The 24,690-nt window shown below is 37.0% G+C and overlaps 1 protein-coding gene across 2 annotated transcripts in view; it reads right to left on the bottom strand.

Moving 5' to 3' along the window:
- CNTN3 (contactin 3) overlaps window positions 1–16,790 on the bottom strand; it is a 174,800-nt gene extending 158,010 nt beyond the window's left edge. Inside the window, exon 1 of one of the 2 annotated variants that reach the window (XM_034440553.3) lies at window positions 16,259–16,790. The gene's annotated coding sequence lies outside the window, so the exon portion shown is untranslated. The remainder of the gene's footprint in view (window positions 1–16,258) is intronic. The other variant, XM_034440555.3, reaches the window with a different exon arrangement.
- Between the last annotated feature and the right edge of the window lie 7,900 nt (window positions 16,791–24,690).

Here is a 24,690-nt window from a genome sequence, read left to right as displayed (position 1 = left end):
CAGACATGTTCTCCTTCTCTGTGAAACCTGCCTCTGCTTCAAGTCTTTCCCCAACTCTGTCCTTTTGGCTAACCTGAATAACCAGCCAGGGGTCCTGCTGATAACCTGCCCTACCAGAAGAGCTTAGTGCAGGCCTGCTTCAGATCCAGCTGGCCCTGAATGCAAAAGTCCAGGGGAGACTTTTTGTCTGCAGCAGTTTCTACGAAGAAATGTCACCAACATGTGAGTCTATCTGCCATGGCTCTCCGCTGCTTTCAAAGACAAAAAAAAAAAGCAGCTGGGGGCAGTGGTAGCCGCCATACTGTAGCAGTGGAATGTAGAGGCTTCTTCATCTCAGCCATGCTATTCAAGGCAGCCAAAAGGGCCTGGAGGAGATAAGTGGGTGGAGGGAACTGAAACAGAGGCAGTTGAAGCAGGATAGGAAAAAAGTGAGGAGCTCGCCTAACAACCACACACTCCTGGTCTACAACCACAACCTGTATTTCCATGACTGTTGCCCCTAAGTCACCTGGTATTTTACCTTAACAACCATTTTGCTTTAGTGACAGAAATTCCAGTCCCAATTAGGGTCCTAATCCAATGGTTACCTATATGACACTGCAATTTGCATGTATCTCCAAAGAATCTCCCAAGAAAGGGACACAATGGCTCAATGGCTAAGACGCTGAGCTTGTCGACTGAAAGGTCAGCAGTTCAGCGGTTTGAATCCCTAGTGCCACGTAACGGGGTGAGCTCCCATTACTTGTCCCTGCTTCTGCCAACCTAGCAGTTCGAAAGCACATGAAAAATGCAAGTAGAAAAATAGGGGCCACCTTTGGTGGGAAGGTAGCAGCGTTCTGTGCACCTTTGGCATTGAGTCATGCTGGCCACATGACCATGGAGATGTCTTCAGATAGCGCTGGCTCTTCGGCTTTCAAATGGAATGAGCACTGCCCCCTAGAGTCGGGAACGACTAGCACATACTGTATGTGTGAGGGGAACCTTTACCTTTATCCAAGAATCCTTTTAGTAGTTCATGCAGCCAAAGTGGATCAAAATTTTAATAATTTTTGGGGAAGTAGAGCTGAAAGGCAAATAATTCCTTTAAGTCTTGCAGAGATCTCAGAAACTCCTTTCATCCTTCAAAAAATAAAAAAATAAATCCCACTTCAGGGAGGTTTTAAAGTATAAATTGGATGTCTGAATTCTTTTCAAGGATTATGGCATTCATTTTGCCCCTTAACCCTCACAAAGAATCTTACTGTTTTTCACTCTTATACATAATTTCCTATCACCTTCCTTCAGTCTGAAGCTCCAGAATTGGCAGAAATCACAAGTCTGGTTGTTAAGGACTCCTACTCTAAAGTGATCTGCAACAATTGTGATAAACAAATATATTACTGTTCTTTACAGCTTCACTTTTCTTTAATAAGTTTTATTTTTACAATGATGAAATAGTAATTTTTGAAGCTAAATAACAAAAGAGATCAGAATAGTATATAAAAGATTTATTCTATGTCTTCATATTGTTCATTAAATTTGTAAGGAAAATATCTCAGCCTTAAAGGTCACCACTATTCCAAGATCATCCAGGACACTGCAGAGTTGATCCAATTTCTAAACTCCATTTTATAAAATATATGCTCTGCAGATTTAAAAATAATCTCTTCTGACCTCATAATATTAAAGCACCTGCTGATATACTGTACATGCATTTCATTTTACACCAAGAATTCTTATGATGTGACAGTGACTCATCTTCTACATCTAGATCCTACTCAGTCATATGTAACAATTGATTCTCATTAAGTCACTTCTTACCTAGCAGCTATCATTAACACTTGTTTAATATTTTCTTCCTACTCAATACTGACTCAATATGTCCTTTACCAAAATAAATTTCCCTTGCTAGTTTTCCTTGCTAGTTTCCTATAAAATATGGGTGTTAGTTGATACATTTAAATTTTATTTTTTTTAATCTTGCCAAACACTGTCAGCAGTGTCAAAAATACAAAAATATTAGGTGTTGTACAATTTAAATCTACTTAAAAGTTAAAACCACAAATTTGATATTCAGGATTTCATATGGCCTCAATGATTTTTGTGATGTCTTCAGCTTCTCCAGCTGCTGATTTTGATATACCATACTTTTCGGAATATAAGATGCACTTCCCCTCCCTAAATGTGGGTGAAAATTGAGGTGCGTCTTATACATTGAATGTTGCCGAAGCCCCATCCACCCACCAGCTCCCACCCTTCAGCCGTTTTCGGCCTCCGTGTGTCTCTGCACACCCCATTTTAGACCCTTTCCAGGCTGGGAGATTGCAACAGCACATCGCCGCCAATCACCGTCTCCGCGTGTTGCGTTTTTGGCCTCCACGCATTGCATTTTTGGCCGTTCCAGGTGATGGGGATCAGCGGCAGCTGTGACAATCCCCGCAGCCTGGAACAGCTGATTGGCGGTATTCTGGGAGGCCAATTCAACCACCAATCAGCTGCTTGTGCTGAATCAGGCTGCGATAATGTGCTGAAGCTGACCAGGCTGTTTGCTGCAAGGATGCCAGCCAGATGAATACCGATGGATATTGGTAGGAAGAGGCAGATTTTTTTTCTTGTTTTCCTCCCCAAAAACTAATGTGCATCTTATACTCTGGAGCGTCTTATACTCCAAAAAATACGGTATTCATATTAGTGGTTTTAAACTAGATAAAGCAGGGCATTGTAAACAATGTATAAATTTTAAGAATTTTTATATATGCATGCACGTTCTATTTTAATGAAAATCATTTTCATTGTATATTGTACACCTGTAGCCCTTTCACATTTCACAAAAATGACATTGAGTCCCTGACTCCCTAAGAATTTTACATTGCTTATGAAGTTTGGCAAGATTAAAAAATCAAATTTAAATGTATCAACTATCCCTTATATTATTAAAAAAATAGAGAAGGGGTTTTTTTTAAATTAAAGGTCACCTTTAATTATCCATATCCATTTTTTTCTGGGGAAACAGATTGAACTGATTTGATGTTTTTTCACCTTTCCATTCTAGCCTACAGTTCTGAAATTCATTTTTTCAAAGTTAACCAACACTATTTTTTTTTTTTTACATAAACAGCAGAAGAAATAATTCAATCATTTTCATCATCCTAGGAAGGAAGGCAATCATAAATTTAAACATGATTATGATGGTTAAAGATACTTCTGGGATAACAAAGTTTGATTCTGCATGAACATTGAGAAAGAATGGGAGAAAGTAAATAGATGCAGCCTAGTAATTATAATTATAACAACTATTAAAATAAAATGAATTTCAAAAAGAGTAATTCCTGGATCATATCAACTGATTGCCTTCTTGAGGTGATGGTCAACTAGTAGAAAGTCACATATTTTGGGTATATGAGATAATGGATTCAAAAAACAATTATGCTTGTTATAAATGAGAGAAAGGAAAAAAGTAAGAAAACAAAAGATAAAACTGATAGGATCAAAGACATTACTGGAATAAAGGTGCTACAACCATTTTTCCATCTAGTTACTAAGTGTCAACTCTTATGTTATGTTGTTTAGCAATTAATCAATTAGCTATAAGACTCAGAGTATCAATATCAGAGTATCAGAAATATAATATGAAAGTAGTTGAAAAAAAGTCAGATAATGCAATCACTATGGTGCAATAGTGATATGTAATACATATACATATTCACAGAAAATGGAAGATGTGATTCTAGCTCTTTAGGAAATGTTCAAATCCTTTTCTACATAATATTATAACATTATTTATAATATTCATTTTCTTCTCATCTGTCCAAATTTAGCCTCTGTTGACTAATTATGGATAAGAACATTTTATTTATATTTTCATTAAAGTGAGCCAACACATTCAAATGCCTTTGGATTGAAGATGTTTCTAATATTTATTTTTTACATTCTTTGGGACTAAAATGGTATGTGTTTTAAGTCTAGGTCAGATTATTTTAAATCAGTCATTTTAAAAATATAGATTACATAGTAGGCAAATGTTTTAGGAAATAAATATATATTTATTAATTTTTCTTTCTAAATAATAAAGAATAATCCTCTTATCTTCATTACTTTACTATTTAATTATATGTTTACTATGCATGGTGGTTGATACTATGTTTATCTACTTAACAGTTGATGTTAACCCATAATTTTCACTTTCCATTTTTACTCAAAAATGAGCTCTCCTAAGTCTTAATTACTGACCCTGTCTTTGAAAAATGGAGGGAAGACGACTCAGGAAATTATACATCTGCAACCTGATACCAACACTGGAAAAATTGTCAGAATACCCTTAATTATGTTTTAACAATGTTCCTAAATTTACAGATTGGAGGAATATCATGAAGAGGTTCAACTGTTGGGTGTCTAGGATATGAGTGATAATCTCTTTGATTAGCAGTTGTAAGTCTAGAAAAAGGCTCAAGTTGCACAGTATCTCAAAAAACTGCATTTAAGACCAAAGGTTAAAAAAAAATCCCATCTCCAAGGAGTCCAACCACACAGTCTTTTCCTCATTATCCATAACCAAGCAGCCTCCAAGCATTGGGTCTAGGCATTAACAGCGTCACCTGAGCAGCCTGGACTGAGATCTACCATTGGATATGTTCTGAATTAATGACTTAATGACCAAGCTGACAGATGATTTCATCCAGTGGTTCCATACTGATATTAAACATATTAATGACCTGGATAAATGATTAATAACTCATTATTGTTATGGTTTGTCACACAGTCAGCCAAGTGAATAGACTGGATTTACATTTTTATTCCCTTACTGAAGGATTTAGGATAGGCAGATGTTCATGTCTGATAGTATTAATTCCTAATTGATTAGGATGTATGCTGTTCCAAGTAAAGCTGCCTTTTCCAATTGACTGATGGTGATTTTGTCAATGCCAGCAGTGTTCAAGTGGTTTTCCAGATGCTTTGGGATTGCACCCAAGGTGCTTATTATTAATGGTACCATCTTTGATTTCTTTTGCCTTAGTTGATTTATTTCTATTTGCAGTTCTTTGTCATCTATTCTGCTGTCTACAGGTACTTGCCACATCCACTATCCAGATTTTTTTTTGTCTTTCCTATTGACAAGTATGTTATGTGGCAGGAGCTTATTCTAACATCTCAGAACACTAGCTTTTTCATTTTCTATTACTTTGTCTATGTTGTCTGTGCCATCAGTTGTTGGTTATAGACAAATGGTATTTCTTGCAGATATTCTAATGTTAATTAGATAATGTTAATTAGATAATCTAATTGTTGCTACTTTGTCATGCTGTTGTTTGTAGTCAATATATGTAAACTTCTTGCAGCAACTAACTGGGTAGTTCACTGTTTCTCCAACTTCTTTGCAGAAGTGATATTTCTTATCTGTTGCTTTTCTATTTTGGCTTTGTATACATTTGTTCTTAAGGCTTGGCCTTGTACAACCAGAATTAGCCCTTCTGTCTCTTTAGTATTATCATGGTTGAATGTTTAGCCAGATGTTGAGATTTTTGAAATATAAACAATGAAGAATGGGTAAATGTATATAATTTATTGTAACTCATGACCACAAGCAATATGTTTATATTTTCAAGTGGGCTATTTATTAAATTTACATGTTCAAAATCCAGTTATTCAGGTTAGAATGAAAGGATCCAAAACAAAAAAGTAAAATCAACGTGAAAAGGACCAAAGACAGAAAATTCTGATCACTGAATTAGTGAACTGGCAACCAAGCCTCCACTCCACATTTGCTCACCGCTATCAACATTACATCTCAATCAGACTACAAACCAACTGATATCATATACTCAAGGAGATTAATCTCCAAACATCTATTTCAGTTCATCAGAAAAAAATATGATTTTAAACAGAGGCAGAAGCTGGAAACCAACTTTGAGAAGAGGTATTAGGTTTACTTCCTCTCACCAGCAACCTAGACTAGAATCTTTCGGATACCTGGAAAAGTACAGAAATAATTGAAACAGAAGAAAAAATAATTTAAGTCAGAGTTCCCCAATCTTTCTGGCTTTGCAAACCATTGGGGGGGGGGGATGAGAAAGGGGATGGTTCTATGTCAGCAATGGGTAAGTGCGCATTTGCACGAGCAGCACAAACTCTTTCAAATAGAGCACACAGACGTGTTTGCTCACTGCTCACACAAGTGGGGACGCAAGTATGTACCACCTACCATTTCTGCAGCCCAGAATTGGCTCAAGGTCCAGTGGTGGGCCACTGCCTGGGTGTTGGGGATCCCTGATTTAAATGATTGATAAAAATGTTTAGAAACGTTGTTTAAAATTAATGTTATATTCTTTTTTGTATTAGAACTGAATACTGTCAGTAGTACTTATGTTATCTATACAATAGTACATGTGCATTTTCTGCAATGTAGAACCCCTTTACTGCAGAGATACCTCTAAATTAGGAGCAGATTAGCATAATTTTGTTGTTTGCACAGCACCTTATGTTTTCTTCAACAGAAGATCCTTTCAAGTTACTTTCTAAGATTTGAACAACTGTTATTTTTATCTCTTTTGCCAATAAATACGTGCTTGTGAATACTTAAAGCCCCAAAGAGATTTCATTTAATTTTGTCTTTTCATATTTTTAAAGTAAAGATTGATTTTATTTATGTCTTGTGAGATCAATCCAGCTCCCCAAAGGGAGGAGAAAAATAGCTGATTTCTCTAGCTGCACACTCAAATTTACAGAACCAAGAAATTGTACTATAGAATTTATTTCATTTTTTTTTCTATTAATTTACCAAAAAGTAACACAGGATACGAGGGCACTAAATCTCTCATAAATTTGGGCTAGGGAAAAGATGTCAGGTGTGGCACTCAAAAATATAGATAACAAGATCATACCATAAGAAAGTTTAGGCTACTAACCTCAGAAGCTTATGGAACAGAATCCAATTAAAATGTGTTGGGTTAATTTTGCAAATTCATAAATAACATAGCTTGGGAATTTTATTTATTTATTATGTCTTAAATACATTTTATAAGCTAATAGTTGAATGTTTTTTTTTTAAAAAACCTCAATTTAAACTCACCTGACTTTCAAGATAATTTCACCTATACAGGTTTCATTTTCTAAGAACATCAGCATTTGGTATAGAATACTGACCCAGTGGGATAAGGGAAGCAATTAATGTTTCCACGTGGGACAGCACAAAAAGTATTTACTTATACTATTTATTTATTCATTTATTAAACAAATTTATTTAGCTGCCCAACTCAAACAGTGAAATTCGATTCTGCAACCAAGATTACCAATTTATGAAGTAGAGAAAAAATGCCCTTGTATTTACAAATTATAATGAAAAAGCAAAACATAAAATATATTTTAAAAATCAATATAATCAGATATGAAGAGAACCTTAGTCCCAGAAATATTACATTTTCAAGCAATAAACATTGTTACAGCATTCTGTTACTTTGCCAATTTTATTAAATTTGATTAATATAAAATAAGTACACTGGCCATCTAATCATAAATAGCCAACACAATTATATAAAACCAAGAATAATTTACTCAACTTCTATTAAATGCATAATTCAGGATAATAAATGTCAGTGCAAAATATTTCCTGCTATGTCAAGTCACAAATTGCATTTTAGAATTTTTATGAACTAGAAACACTAGTTCTATAAACTCTAATTGTACCCTTAATGAAAAAGAAAGCTGAAATATTGTATCAAGAACATTAATTTTTATAATCATTCTAATGAATATACACATACAAAATAACTTCATTGCAAGTGAAAGGCAGGAAGAGAGGAACAAATCAGTGCTGAATTCTATGTGATGTCTCCTCAGTTTTCATTTCTGTTTTGAAAAAGCTCTCCACGCTTGAAAGAGGTATTTGACTTTAAGTGGAGTTTGGAGGGAAAAAAAACTTAAATTGAATCCATGGCATTTTACATCATTAGGTACATAGAATTCTCTTCTAAATCACATTCCTTTTTAATATTCATCTGAATATGTGGAACTAGGCTATCAATAACATTCCTGGATGGCTGTTGTTTTTTTAAAAAAATGGTTTATTGCACAGACAGATGTTTAGAATGGATTTGGCAAGGACCTGAGATAAGCAAATGTGGAAATTTAATGGTATTAAAGGTATTGTCGCAGGATGTAAGCTGTTCTAAGTAAAGCTGCCTTTTGCAATTGACTGATGGTAATTTTTGTCAATTGTCCAAATGGTGCTTCAGTTGTTTTGGTATTGCACCCAAGGCATCTATTTTGGTACCACCTTTGCTTTCCTTTGTCACAGTCATTTTATTTCTATTTGCAGGTCATTCTATTTTGTAATCTCTGCCAGTTCTCTTTCTTCTACTTTGATATGTCTAAGTACTGCCTCGCCCACTATTTTTTCTCTTATCAACAATTGTTAAATATGGCATGGTACTACTACTACTTCTACTACTACTACTACTACTACTACTATTATGGTTCATTGCAGAGTCAACCAGATGTTCAGACTGGATTTGGCATTTTTGTCTACCTATCGAGTCGTTTCTAAGAACTGGAATAGGCAGATCTGGATGTTGATAGTATTACAGATATCATCACAGGATGAAAGCTGTTCCGAATAAAGCTGACTAATGGTGATTTGTCAATGGCAATAGTGTTCAAGTGATATTCCAGTTGTTTGGAGATTGCACCCAAGGCACCTATTATTATAATACCGCTGTTGCTTCTGCCATAGTCATTCTATTTCTATTTGCCTTTGTATTTTGTGATCTTCTCCAGTTCTTTCTATTCTATTCTGCTCTCTCCAGGTACTGCCACGTCCACTATCCAGACTTTTTTGTCTTTCATATCCACAACTGATAAGTGTGTAAATATGTAGTAGGTGCCTGTCTGTTTGGATTCTAAAGTCACAGAGCAATTTAGCTTGTTCATTTTCTAAGACGTCATTTTCTATGACTGATGGTGAATCTGTCAATGCCGACAATGTTGAAATGGTGTTCCAATTGTTTTGGGATTGCACCCAAGGTGCCTATGACTAAGTGTGGTAAGGCCACACTTGGAATACTGCATCCAGTTTTTACGATGTAAAAAAGATGTGGAGACTCTAGAAAGAGTGCAGAGAAGAGCAACAAAGATGATTAGGAGACTGGAGGCTAAAACATATGAAGAACAGTTGCAGAAACTGGGTATGTCTAGTTTAATGAAAAGAAGGACTAGGGATGACATGATAACAGTGTTCCAATATCTCAGGGGCTGCGACAAAGAAGAGGGAGTCAAACTATTCTCCAAAGCACCTGAGGGCAGAACAAGAAGCAATGGGTGGAAACTAATCAAGGAGAGAAGCAACTAGAACTAAGGAGAAATTTCCTGACAGTTAGAACAATTAATCAGTGGAACAACTTGCCTCCAGAAGTTGTGAATGCTCCAACATTGGAAGTTTTTAAGAAGAGGTTGGATAACCATTTGTCTGAAGTGGTATAGGGTTTCTTGCCTAAGCAAGGGGTTGGACTAGAAGATCTCCAAGGTCCCTTCCAATATGTTATTCTATTAGTACTACCTTTGCTTTCACAGTAATTATTTGGAATGGAAGATGAACTGACAGTAAGCCAAAACAGATCCATTTGTCTGCTGAGGAAGACAGCACTCATTCTGATCTTCATTCCTTCCAAAAAAAGACTTCATATTTTTATAACAAGAGATCAGTAATCAAGGCCTTCTATCAGTAATCAAGACTAACCACAAGACTCCTAGAAGTCTTGTAGTTAGCCACAATTTCTAGCAGAAAAAGAAAGCTTGGTTAAAACTATGATAATTCTATTAATATATACCAGGTTAACTAATTTACTGCATTACATGTGATGATACTTCAGAAGACTACTTAAGCACTTCATTGATTTAAAAATACAGAAGACTTGTAATTCTTCAAATTGGATTTGTTTCACACCCAGTGTGTTGGTGTGCATTTAGTAATATTTACATGGTAAAAGAAAGCAAAGGTAGTAATAGCACTTACACTTATATACCACGTTACAGTGCTTTACAACCCTCTCTAAGTGGCTTTACAGAGTCAGCATCTAGCCCCCAACAATCTGGGTCCTCATTTTACCTGACCTCGGAAGGATGGAAGGCTGAGTCAACCTTGAGCCTGGTGAGATTTGAACTGCCAAATTCCAGGCAGCCAGCAGGCAGCAGAAGTAGCCTGCAGTACTGCACTCTAACCAATGTGCCACCACGGCTCAGGTAGTACCAATACTAATAGAAATCTTGAGTGCAATACCAAAACTACATATGTGAAACCTTTCTCACCTCAACATCTTCCTTTGCTTAAATAATTGATAGACATTTTTCTTCACATGCTAGGAAAAGTGCTTTCACTAATGGTAGTATCTGCAGAATTATATTTTTGAGGAAACTATTATGTTGCCATTTGGATAGCAGTCAAGAACTTATCAAATTTTGACTGCTATTTTTTTAATTAAAATGTATTTCATGAGTTTGTAATGTATGTAATAGACAATTTTTTATTGATTTTATTTATTTTATAAACTGCTTAGGGAATCTTTGAAAAACAAAGTTTAACAAATATAAAAATACATAATAAACACATCAGACAGAGCTAAACTCCCATAAAAAATAACAGGGTACAAAATTTCATATTTGAAATTATTTCTCAATCAGTGCTTTTTTATATAAATTTATTATCTTGAGTTATTTATTAAAAAATAATAAAGACAGAATAAAAATAAATATGTCACTATATTCAATCATCCGTTACTACCATACGCTAACTCTCCACACAGTACAGATCCTTTATTATTTCTTAAATAAGGGATACAGTTGCAGAGAGTGCCATCAAGTGTTATTGTTAGGAAGCACTGAATTGTCTCTTTATGTTAATGCCAAAGGTTTTGATTAGCATTAAGGAACTTCTTAAGTTGCCCTAAAATCCAGGAACCAACTCTTTGAACCACTAACTATCAAAAGCTTTCCACTTCGTTCTTGCAGTTTAATATATCATTTAGCAATTTGTTTTAGAATGTATTTGTACAGACTTGTAAATATGGTGCACACCTAAAGATAATAAAGTCCAGGAAATTTTTAATAACACTTAAAAGTTCTATACGGCATTTTATCCTTTAAAATATATAAAAAGGCCTTTCAAACAATATTCTGTTCACTCAAAATACAAGAATATAATTTTTTTATACGAGCCTACAACTAGAGAATACTTCCTACATATAGGAAGAAAAAATGAACTGTGCTCAGTTGTATTTGTTATATATTTGTGGTGTTTTAAATTACACGCATGAACAGGGCACTACAAATTCTCTTATGCTTCCAAAATCTGATTTAGCAGTTGAAGAAGCCTGATCTCCATTAAACAAATAAAACTTTTATCAGAAACGGAGCATCTATATCTAAATCCGCTATTAGTCCTTTGATACTGAAGTTATATGAAGTGATTTGATCTTTGCTCCTGGACTTTTAATAGATTAAAGAAAACCTATTTTAATCCTCCAGTCCAAATTGTTATATTGCATTTCACCTTTCTTCAAAATATTTCCATTTTTCCTTTGATAGAACTATGATATTCAAAACTTTGTATAATTCTTTGGATTAAATTCCAAAGAAGACAGTGGCCATATTTTCTGAATTACAGGAATAGGAAGAGCACAGAGAAGATTGGGTTCCTCCTCAAATTAAAGTGTGATATTATATAGGATGCCATGATACATTTTAATACTTTTATGAATGACCTGACCTGGATTAAGAGGAATGCTTATTAAATCTACAGATTCTACAATCAAAGCTGAATAGGTAGTCTTGGAAGAGAAAAAGTCAGTATAAAAATGATTTCTTCTTACAAAAGATGTGATAAAACAAAACAAAATAGAATTGTACACTTCCCCATGCTATTACTAGAATGTATGTACCTTCAAAGGCACCCCACGCCTTTTTAGCAATTCTCATCTGAACTGTAGTATATTTCATTCAACAGTTATTTCCAATTTTCTGCATAAGTTTTGAGCACTGAATGGTTGCTATGGGAAGGAAATGATAGGAAACTGTGTTCTTGTCAGCAATGTTGCATAGATAGAGGAGTGATGATGGATGGATGGATGGATGGATGGATGGATGGAAAAATAGACGGATCTATAATTTTTTTTCAGACAGAAACATATAGAGGTAATCTCTATGTAACTGTTTGGTAACTCTGTATTTTTTTTAAATATTAGCAGACAAAATTAATTTTCCCAGTAAGACCACAAGCAATATAGATTTGAGCATGCATTATTTTTCAGTACTCACAACCACCAGAGGTATATCAAGGAAACAAATCATTTTATGATAGCTATAGGCAATAAGTTACATAATCATGCATGTAATGCTGATACTTATTTCATGCAAACAAAGCAGAATAACTTGATAAAAAATACATAGAAATTAAACTGATGCATGCAAAACAACATGGATCATTCATGTTTACAAATACATATTGATACTTGTTTTTTTCATATATTTCTGAGTAACCTAAAAAATATCAATTAGTCCCAACCATAGTATTTTTTCACAAATCCGATGTAAATTTAGCTGAGATTAATTAATTACAGCCAGATTTATCTGATAATTCTATTCCATAATGATAAATGTATAGGTTCAAATACAGTTAGGAAGCAATCCAATTTATATAAAAAAAATTCAGCTAATCCTAACAAGAGGAATATTAAAGAGCACTGAGTGGTCTCTACTCCAAATTCTATTTGGCTTCAATCCCATGGGATTCAGAAATAGATTTCATTATGCATCTTTAATATATAAGAACTCAAATCTTTTTTTTGTTTTGGGGAAAGGAAAGCAATGCAATTATGATTTTCAAGCTACTACAGCTTGAAAAAAAATCAATGCAGGTGAAATCTCATTGTCTTCATCAAAACCTTATCAAAGCCTTATCTCTTTTCCTTTAATATTGAACATGCCTCCCAATCTGTTCTAAAAAATTTCTGATGCTCCAGAACTGGTGGAGGGAGTGGCAAGAGTATTATGCCACTCACTTTATTCCCCCCACAGAAATGTGCCCAGTTCTACAGAATCACAAGATGTTGTCTGTACCCTATCCAATCTCAATGCTAATTGAAAATATTCAGAAATTGCAGTATTTAAAGCCTTACATATTTCTAAATAAGAACTGTACTCTAAAAGTCATATGGAAACAGATCTGAAAATACCAAAAAGTCTGTCTTCCTAAATCACTTACTTTGTACTTTGAAAAACTACGAAGCCTAGTTGTGTCCCAACTTTGAGACATGACATTTTTCAATGATTAATAATTTACCTGCAAGTTAAGAGTTAATATTCTAGCTTCAGTTTCTGTCAAGCACTATTTTTAAAGTTTATTTTTTTAATAAGCTTTTGAAGCCAAGCTTTCTTTAGAATACATTTCCACACCTGTCGGCAGGCAACCCACAAATGTTATTTGCAGTGGGATAAAAAAAGAGATTGAACATTTGTTAGAAATTCTTACTTCTTGAAACAATTCCTGTAATAATTTTAGATAATTCTTATATGGAAACTCTGTGTGCAATGTTCTCAGTCAACAAGTTTCCAAACTGCCTATAAAACGTGGACCCCAAAATAGTATAATACAGGTATTTATTAAATAGGTTTATATAACCATCCATCTATCAGTGGAACTTTGGGCAGCAAATGAAGGCTGAATTTGCAACATCTACAATTGTTGAACATCTACAATTTGCAAGTCTACAACAATGTATGAGAATGCATGGAGGGTTTTCAAGCTGAAAAATTTCCATATGAACAGTCAGAATTCTGGTCTGCTCCATTCATACTTTTTGCATGAATACAAACAAGTTACCAATCTGAAATTCTTTACTATTGTTAAAGACTATGTTTGGGATTATCAGCATATAAAACAGAATCTGCTAATTTAGGAAGAAATCAGGATGGAATGTTGCTGTAACTATACTCAACCTGTGGGAAAATATGTACAGCAGTGCAAACCTATATATTTTGAATACAGTACTATACAATTCAGCAGACTTTACCTCCAAGTAACAGCATAGAGATTAAAGCCATTCCATGCATATAGAGGTAAGCTTGGTAACCAGAAATAAACTCTTTTGAATTAAATAGACCTTGTTCCCATATATTTAAATAAAAATTGCAACAAAATGCCATAGAAAGTCAACTGTGATCCAGTCCAGGAAAGCATGAATTATTCAAAGCCACTCTATCCAATGCAGTTTTTTAAAAATCCATAGTAATGCTAATTAATCTACCATTGCAACAAAATATAATTCAATGTAGCAGAGTGCAAAACAAAATTCAGCAAAAAAATGAGCAAACAGATAAAACCATATTTTTTTAAAAAAAATAATCTAATAAAGAAGGCTTTTAAAAAACATGTCTTGCTGGATATGCTTAAGACTTAAATCATAAACCACAGAGGAAGATTCCTGAACATTGTAACTGGAGCTATTCATCTGAAAACTATACAAACTGTTAACAAACTGCAATGAATGAAAAAAATACTAAACTACTGAAGCAAATATGTTATTGGTGATTCCTGTCCAAAGCTGGCAAAAACACAAAACAAAGTTAATTTACTCTCAGGTTGCCTTGTTGACAAGTGTTAGCAAGTCTGTTTTTTTCAAACCTTCCCAACTGTATTCAACAAAATAAAGTCACAGTTCATGAAAAGGATTTTTTTAATCAACAGCAGAAAACATGTGACCCCTAGTGCTCAATCAAGCTAAAGCCAAAAGAGAGATTCTGTCTGTAAACTAGCATTAAAAAATGAATTCATGCAGAGCAACGTTTTCCTCCTGTATAACTCATGCTAGCAAAATGTGGTATATAAGGAAATGAGAATTTTTTTAAAAAAGTTTTTTATAAAATATATTTGATAATGCAATCTTGTTATTTATCATAAATATTAAAAATACATCCACGAGGGAACTATTATTCCCTTATAAATCACTTCTAAAGTTTTAAAATAAAGCAAGCACTTCTTATGCATAGATGATGCTATGGGCTAAGGACAGTTCTCACTTCTAATTCCTGATAAGATAAAAACACTTGAAGAGAGAATTTTCCCATTCTGTTCTAGGTGAGCTTAAATTCTAGGTGAGCTTAAACTGACAATGCAACAAGAGATGATCAAGGTTCTTCTTGTTGTTACATGTTCCTCTGTACATTACGGTTTCAAGTTAACTAAGTTTCCCTACACTCCAGCCATTATTTACAAGAATAAGGATAATGTACCCTGTAAAAGCGCAGAGTACCATTTCAAATTCATAACCTTCTGGACTTCATTATTTACAACAGGGTAGCACTTCAGCCCCCTGTTGGGGTTGGAGCTACCCCAGGGTAGCTCCAATGATAAAAGTCCCCCAAATCTTATGCCTTCAATTAAATAGAATTAGTTGCACTCTACCATACATTTGATTAAAAGTATCGCTGCATGGGGTTACTCTGGGGGCTTCCTTGGGATTTACTACAAAGGCATTTAGTGACAAAATGCCATTGTACTTTAACAATTGACATCTGCCCACGATATCTGGGCATTCTTATATGACTCATTCTACTCTGCCTATATACTCTGCCTCTGTACCTTCAAGACAATATAAAGCTTTGGTGAATCTCGTTTTTGCAGGTATTTATTCTTACATAATGAAGTGAGGACAAGGGGTGGAGGGGGAAGAGATGAAAGCAAGAGCTGATACTGTAATGCTGCATTCAGATGCTGCTTCCAAGAACCACTCTTGCAGTCTTTTCCTTCTTGCTGAACGGAATTAGGTAGCCTTCATTTTCCCTTGGCAATATTAAAAAGGGAGCTTCGGAAGCCAAAGAAGAGGCGGGGGGGTGGGGGGCAGAACTCAAAACGATTAGCTCGTTTCAAGGCATAACGCATCCGCAAGTCCTCCCGAAAATTAAGATCAAGCTGAAGGAAAAGATGCAGCGGAGAGAAAACTTGAGCTCCTTTAATTTAAAGACCCAGCTTTAAAGATACGGGTTTGCCCTGTACGTGCCGGTCGCATAAGGTCGGGAGGGAAAACGTTTCGCAGTCTGCCTCCCATTCTGAACTCTAGGGACTGCGGTGGCAGCCTCCAAATAGGGCAAATTAATTAATTAATTAGAACAAACAGTAAATGCCCCCCTCCCTCCCCAAAAAAACTTTACTTTCAAAGTTTATGGGGGGGGAGAGAAGGTGATAAAACGTACTATCCGCCTCACCCTGGATTTCCCACCCTCGATCCATGCAACTCACCCAGAAGAAGCCCCGTAAGGTGCTCACTCCCGCAGGACGCAAAATGCAACCCGGGTTCGGACAGCGTCCCCCACTAGGGGTCGCCCCTTCGGAAAAAGTTTGCCTTCTCAGCCCTTCTCCGCCTGCCCTTCTGCTCCTTTCCCGCCGCCCACCTGCTCTGCTCCGGCTGGGCTCGCCTGGGTCTTCGTTGCTTTCCCTACTACGCAAAGGGCAGTTTATAATCCTGGCGGCTCTTCCTTGCGGCGTCCGCCGTCTCTTCTGGAGCCCTCAAGCAGCGCAGCGCTGGCAGATTAACAAGGGGACGGGAGGGAAGGCGAGCGGGGGCGGAGACGGGAGTGCGCGGAGCCAGCTCCTCCAAAACCCGCGAGCGAGCGGACGAGCGCGCGGGCGAGGAAGCACCTGCTTTCGCGCCGCGCCGGAATTTCTCTCCCACGTTCGCGCGCCCGCCTTCCCTGATGCACCTCGCGCAGCTCCGGCTTTCTTGACGCGCGCCGCCCGTCTAGCTCGGCTTCTTCTCTTTTCGCGCCGTCTTGCGGGCGGCGCCGCCCCTCAGCGTGCCTTGCCTCCCCCCCCCACCCCCTCCACAAGGTGGTGTCACTTGTCACGAAGAAAATTTGGCAGAGGAGGAGGAAGCGCGCTACGCGCGTGTGGGTGTAGGTAACACAACTCCAGTCCGTGGCGTTTGTGGGTAGGGGGAGGCAAGGCGCGCGTTCTTCTTTCCCTCTGAAGAGACTAGCCCGGCAGTTCTTCCACGGGCCTTTCTCAGTCGGCTGAATCTTTGTAGTTACTTAAATAAGTGCTAGGCATTCTGCATCCTAGCCTTTCTCCACGTAGGCACCTTGCCTTTCTATGCTCTTGCCTCTCTGTGTGGAATACACATACATTCTGCACGCACCAGTAACTTTAAGAAGTCAAGATGACGTCAAAATAATATCACGTACATCATTGTACAACTGATATGACGGTTTGGTGATTAACGTGCCTCTATTTGCCTCCCCTTTCCCCACCCATGAACCCTGCGCAAACAAGTAATAACCTGTCACGCAATCCCTTTTCAGGACAAACCAGGTTGTGCGTTCTCATTTTTTTCAGCGTTTTCTTACCTATGAGATTTTTAAATCAGTCTACCAAAATACCTTTTTTAATATTTCCTATCAGCCAAACTACACGTTCTTCATGACACTAAAATATTTCTTCATTTAATTGGAAGCAACTGTCACATCTTATTTTCTTACATTAATTTCTCATTCATTCCAATGGAATATTATTATCTACCGATATATTTTTCCATACAACAATTGTATTCTTCTGCAAATATTGTAGCTTCACACTTACTTTTTTTTATGTCTTCCATACCTCTTTATTATTCTTCACACTATAAAAAACCGTACCTCATATACAGGTTCTCCATCCTTATATCTTTCTTCCAATCGTTTTATATTCATTTGCCACATGCCCATATAAAAGTACTTACCGTACTTCTTTTAAAAATGCTGGTGTTAGACTTGTTTCAAAGCAGTTATTAAACAGTCACTGTTCTTCATCCTTGGTTATCTGAATGGCCCAACTAGCTGCATTATCTTACCTGGTTTGCAATCATCTATTCATATCATCTACCACAATAATATTTTGCCCCAGATCACATTTAAAATATTGCATATTTTCCCCACATAGTCAGTCTGGTTCTTTTGTGATTACTTGCATGCATATTGCCAACATATGGATTCCTTCTTTCATAAACAAAAACATAACCATCTATATAGGAACAGCTGATGCTCTTTAAAATAAATTTAGTCCTTTCACTTACAATTGAATGTACACCTTCACTTCCCTGAATGTACACCTTCACTTCTCTGAATGTCTTCCTATGCTCCAACCCACAAGAACAGATTCAGAATAACAGGTATTTACCCCATTCAGATATATGAAAGCTTTCTCCATTCTATTAGTTTCACAATCACAACAGCGTATCTATTTCTCTTTCATTGAAATAAAGGGTGGCGCAATGGCTCAGCAGTTAAAGATGCTGAGTTTATGAGTTGGAAAGTTGACAGCCCTTGTTCAGCACCCCAGCATCGCACAACAGGGTGAATTATTCCCATTATTTGCTCCAGCTCCTGCTAACCTAGCAGTTAAAAACCATGCAAATGTGAGTAGATAAATAGTTACCACTTTGGAAGGAAGGTTAGTGTGTTCCATTTTTCCATGCAGGCGACATGATGATGGAAGTGTCTCTCAGAAAACACAGGCTCTCTAGGCTGAGATAAGAGATGAGCACTGCCCCCTTGAGTAGATCATGACTGGACAGGGAAAACTTTTAAAATGGAATAAAAGAATTAAAACCCAAAACTGAAGGAGAGAACATCCACTTAATTTCATACAACTACCTCGCAGGCTCCTCATCTCAAGGTTGATGGGAAAACCATGTTTTAAGGGCTTTCTGGAAGACTAACAACTTCAAGGGTAATGAAGTTCCAGAAAATAGAAGCCACATCAAAAAAGGCACATCATCTGGATCCCACCAGATGAAGTTCTTTTGGTGGTGAGACCCAGATAAAGCTCTTTTGATGGGAATTGTAGCATAACCAGAGGTGGGTTTCACATTTTACCACCAGTTCACCACGCACCAAACATGTGAGTGTGCACTTTGCTCATGCATGTGGCTTGCACGCATGTGCGCGGCTTAGAAAATGTGGCTAAATAGGACAGAATAGCGCCGGGGTGGGTGGCCGGGCTCACCAGCAGGTTACCACTACCGGTTCACCTGAACCAGTCCGAATCGGCTGAATACCACAACTGAACATAATTTTCAGCATAGCCACTTGACCTGGTGGGATGTGTAAAGATAATTGGGAAAAGGCATCCCTTAAATAGCCTGGTCCCATCTATGAAGGGTCAAAAACAATACTCCATATTGCACACAGAATTATTAGAACTTTTTCTCAGATATGTAATTAAAAAATAATAATGCACAGAATTCAGGCTATAAGGCTTTAAAAAGTAGCAATTAGCAATTGTTTAAAAGTTGTAATTAAAATCAAGGGGAGTTAGATTTACAAAGAGAACCATCTTGGTGTAGTGGTTAAGGCATCAGGCTAGAAACCAAGACACTTTTTGTTCTAGTCCTACCTTAGGTACAAAGCACACTTGGTGACCTTAGACCAGTCAGTCTCTTTCAGCCCTGGAAATAAGACACTTCCAAAAAGAAACCCTTAAAGAAACTGCAATGATGGGACTTCCGGTTGACGTCGTAGCACCCTCAGACACAGTGAACGGGTCTCCGCGTTCACTGTGCTGACTTCTCCCTGTTTGTGGGCTCTGAGAGGAACCAAAGCTGCCCTGTAGGGGTGGAGAAGCAAAGTGGGGCACCCTGTGAGGTCGAGGCGAGTTGCAGCTCTCCGGTTTGACCCGGGTTTTCTTTTCCCTCTCAGTCAGAGCAAGAAGAAGAGGCAGCTAAAGATGGCTGCTACAAAGCTGGGACAATCAATGAACATCTAAGACTGGTGCTGGAGCTAAGTAGGTGAACAGTGACTGGAACTGGGGGAGAGGATTTCCTTTTGTTTTAAATTCAACCCCAAGGAACAATTTAGAACTATTTGCTCAGAATTATCTATTAAAGCAATGTCAGAGCATTCTGATAAACTACCAGTGAGGGATGTAGAAGAAAAAAATAACAAACTTTGAAATGTACAGAAAATTTGACTCTCAATTTGGGGAGAGGTACTGGGAAGGCATTTTAAAATGCTGGAATCATTTACTTACAAAACTTATTCTGCTTTTATAATTGTCCTACAACTAAAATGGCAATACTGAAATTTAAGCTGAGAGTGCTACTTCCTGATGAAAGGAAAAACTACATGAAGGACTGTTAAAATATCTATTGGAATACTTTTAACTACCCTTTGATACTGGAGATCCAAATATGAAAATAAGTTTTCTTAACTAAAGGGACCTCTGAATGTTATGCTAGAAGATTGAACCTGTAAAGGGGATGTAAAGAGACTTTTGATAACTTTTGGGATTATCTAAATGGAACTGACTATCTATGGGATGTAAACATCTGACACTAGTGCACTCCCTGAAGGGCAATTTAAGGACTGAATAAGTGAATAGGTGACATGATTAGAAGTTAGGTAGGATAGAAAGATAGTTTTTTTTAGTAAAAGGTGATAGAATTAAAAGTTAGAATAAGTGATAGAAATAAGAGAAGGGGGAATGTTAGTATATACTCTCTTATATAATAAAACAAAAGTAACAAAAAGAGAAACATGGAATAATTGAATAATGACAGACTGCAATTTATAATTGTGTATCATTAGAAATATATAAGTTGATTGAATCTAATAATTATGATTAATTTTACTAGTTTTATTTATATTAGAATGTTGGACACCCAGGTGCCACACTGTTCACGCATTGATTTGATACTTTTGTAAAAAAATAAAAAAAAAACTTTTTTTAAAAAAAGAAACTGCAGTGACTACTGCAGACAATCTCCAAAAGTCAACACTGACTTGAAGGTCACACCAACACATATAGATGACAAAAATTAGATTTTGCAAATGGAATGAAGACAACATTTACACCACTGAGCTGTTTTTCAGGCAAAAGCTCCCAAATGCCAGAGAACAGTGGTCTTGAATTTTCAACAAAAATTCAGTCATAAAGCAATCTGGCCAGTGTGCTTTCATTTGAAGAATAAGATCAAAAAGTTTGGAGCAGGCATCAGTCTACATGGAACAATGAAGAAAATGTGAAATGTCTTCAAGACTGCCATCCCAGCATGGGCAAAGTCCCTTGGAATAAAGAATTTCTTATAATGTTCTCAGAAATAGCAGAGGACATATATTGCATCCGGAGTTTTGTTAAGGGTAATAGCAAAGAGGGAATAGTGATATATTTTAAGTATTGCTCACATTCCACCCTGCTTTTTATTAATGCATACCAAGGGGCTACTTTGTTATCTCCAATTGCACTTAGATCAACTTGTATGGAAATATCTGTTACCCTTTTCTTTAAGGGCTGGAGAGTTATTGAATTGCTCTCATGAGTCAAAATCTCTACTGAGTGGCCGTCCACACGTGCAGAAATATCCTCTTAGTATTGTAAAGGATATATCATAGAAGTAAACGTCATTTGTTCAATCAGATGGGTTATGAAAATCTAGAAGAGATTTGAATTTGACCAAGTATTTAAAAATTCTGAGAGTGATAGATGTTCTGATAGACTGAATGCCTGTCTTTGCTCAAAGAAAGTGTGGGAATACCTTTTTGACTTTTGTCAAGATGGACCTTAAGAAATTGTTTTGAAATTTTCAAATTAAACGCTGGAGAAATAAGAAATGGGGCAAGCTTTATTTTAATATAACATAGTGCTGATAGAATTAAGTAACCACCAGCAGAATATTTCCATTTAAACAATTATTGAATTGCGAAACTACCTTATTTTGGGTATGTGGTGATGAGTCAGCCAGTTGCCTGATAATGTAAATAAGGGACAGAATTATCAATAGATGGTTACTTGTTCAAGAGAGTGAGTGCCCATTGTCCTCTTATGTCTGGGAAGATTCGTACCCAATACCCTAATTTTTGTTCTTGTTTTTAAGAGACATGATACATTGTTAATGTTGAATATACTTGCTGGGGGTGAATAGGGAAGTTTCTTTTTCTTACTTGGAGAGAAGGGTTTGCATTTTTAAATATTTTAATGTATTTTCTATTATGTACTTGTTTTATCTGTTTTAGAATTGCATCTAAAATAATTCTTAATAAAATTATTCAAAAAATGTTTGTTTTTTAAGGTTAGTGGGCAGATAATTTTATTGATTCTTTTATTTGTCAAAGTAAATACCAGATGTACTGTGGATATTTATTTCCACTGCCCATCATGGTTTTCATCAATAAAAGCTTTCATGTAATACTTTTAATAAGATAGAGAAAAAGTAGACTAGATTTGTCAGAATCAATCATATCTGTCCCTCCATGAAGCATTCTCTGGTACATTTTGGCTAATATGCCACTAGTGTTTTACCCCAAACTTGCTCATACTTTTCTAGGCAAGCTTTGGTTTCTCATCTTGTAGGATAGTATGCCATTTCTCACATTTCTCCCAATTCAGAGGAACACAGCAGAGACACGTTGTTGTGGTCCACCAATGGCCTACGGAGCTGGCAGCAGAGTCTGACAGTAAGGAGGTTGGGGAGGAACATGGGCCAGTCCTGGAGTCTGGGGAAGGGTCGGATGAGGGCTCTGCGTTGGAGGCAGAGAAAGGGCCATCTGGGAAGTACGTGCTGCCTCTGGAACCTCCAGAGTCAGACCTCAGCAAGGCAGAGGAACAGGGGGAGCCTGTTCCCAGTGCGCAAATGCGCAGAGCTGCCAGAAGGCAAGAACAGTTAAAACAAAAGGGACAACTCAGGAGTAGAGCTTGGAGATGATTAGACCCTCCCATAAGAGGGTCAAAAGAGGAGCAAAGGCACGTGGACCTTTGCAGGAAGCAGTGTTAATTCTGTTCAGTTTAAAGTCTGAAGCTCTGTTTGATTTTGGACTCCGTGTAGCTTTGCCGCTTAGGTCTTTGGCAGCGTATCAAGGGAGATAAAGGTGGGTAATTATCAGCCTTATCCCGAAGGACTCTTTACAACTATTTGGGACTCATCTGTGAATGAACAGAATTCACAGCTGTTGCAATAAAAGAGGTTTTTGGGACTAAGGTGTTTTACTGACTTAGGAAGCCTAGGTCAGAACACACATATGTAAACTTCTTATTTAGGCTTGCCTTTTTGATGATTATTAGGGATGCGGTGGCTCAGTGGCTAAGATGCTGAGCCTGTCGATCGAAAGGTCAGCAGTTTGAATCCCTAGTGCCGCATAACAGAATGAGCTCCCGTTACTTGTCCCAGCTTCTGCCAACCTAGCAGTTCAAAAGCACATAAAAAATGCAAGTAGAAAAATAGGGACCATCTTTGGTGGGAAGGTAACAGTGTTCCGTGCGCCTTTGGTGTTGAGTCATGTCAGCCACATGACCACGAGATGTCTTCGGACAGCGCTGGCTCTTCGGCTTTGAAACTGAGATGAGTACCGCCCCCTAAGAGTCGGGAACATTTTTTTTTTTTTAATGATTGGAACAAAGCAAATGTGCTCTAAGATGTGTAAAAAGTGTAAAATAAACACATTTACAAATATGTGTAAAATATGTGCTGAATGACAGTTGGTCTGCAGCTTGACAAATTCTCATCCCTACAGACATTCCTTTCTTACCCCTCCTAATAGGTAAAAATTAACAAGCCCACCAGACTTTTCTTAGCATCTTTAAACCCAGTCTTGAGCTATTCAGAAAGAAAGCATTTTGACTTTAAGAAACGTAGGATTCTGACCTTATGAAATTCAGGTAGGACTTGCCCCATTAAATTTGCTGCATTTTATATGTCTTTTTTTTAAAAAATAAAACCCACACAATCTGGCCCATCAATCTATTTGATTGCTTTATTTGCAGAAGACCAGTTATTGACTCAGTCTTTGTGCTGTTTGTGCTGCTTTTTCATATCCTTGCAGGTACTTCATGGTTTGGGGGAGGAGGACCAAGATCGTGGCCAGAGGAAAAATGTTTCTTTGTATCCAGAGCAATCTCTAGGAAAGTAGAGGGATGTTGTCCTCCTCCCCTTTCTCACTTTTCAGTAGCATCCTTTTGGCACTCATCGACAAGGAGTTGCTGCAGGGCATTTCTCTTTTTCCCTTGGCTTACATTTCAGTCTGGAGATGCTGAGCTGTGCTATCTTTCCCTTTTGTACTGATTGAACTCTGAGAGCTGGGGAGAAGGGTTAGAGAAAGGGGGCACTGCTTTAAATAAACTATATTCCATTTTTGCAACAGCAGCTTCCCACCTTTCAATAGCCTTTGACTTGGCCTAAAGCCAGGGAGTTGAAAAGAATTCTTGCATCCTTGTACAGCACACAGTTACAGAAGGCAATCTGCTAGGCTTGCTGCAGCCACCAGTGTGCAGTATATCAGCTTCAGATTCATTTTGCATTTCTAAACACAGAATGCAAACCGTAAAGCTATAAGATGCTCACTTCTCTAGTTATTAAACCATCATTTCTCATTAATGGCTTCAGTCTCTGTGAAATCATAAATCTTACAGATTAAATAATTCCCATTGCCTGATCGGAGAGGTCATTTAGCTGCAAGGCTGAGGTGGTTTTAGTTGTTGGGAAAGTTGTGGTGCTACCCCATGACATGTATTGTGATTCCGAGCAACATATTTGGGCTACTTTTGCAATAGGCCCATCATTTGTGAAATAGAAAGTAATTTGGTTCCATAGAAAAGCATTTCCTTAATTGCCTGGCCTACTTCTGATCCTAATTTTACCATGTGAATTAACCATGAGATCAAATCAGTAATGAGCTATATTTATTTAATCAAATAACATATACTGAAAA

Source organism: Pantherophis guttatus, chromosome 2, assembly GCF_059756535.1.
Source record: "Pantherophis guttatus breed Tessera chromosome 2, ASM5975653v1, whole genome shotgun sequence".
NCBI classification, from domain to species: Eukaryota; Metazoa; Chordata; class Lepidosauria; order Squamata; family Colubridae; genus Pantherophis; species Pantherophis guttatus.
This window is presented reverse-complemented; position numbering and strand designations above follow the sequence as displayed.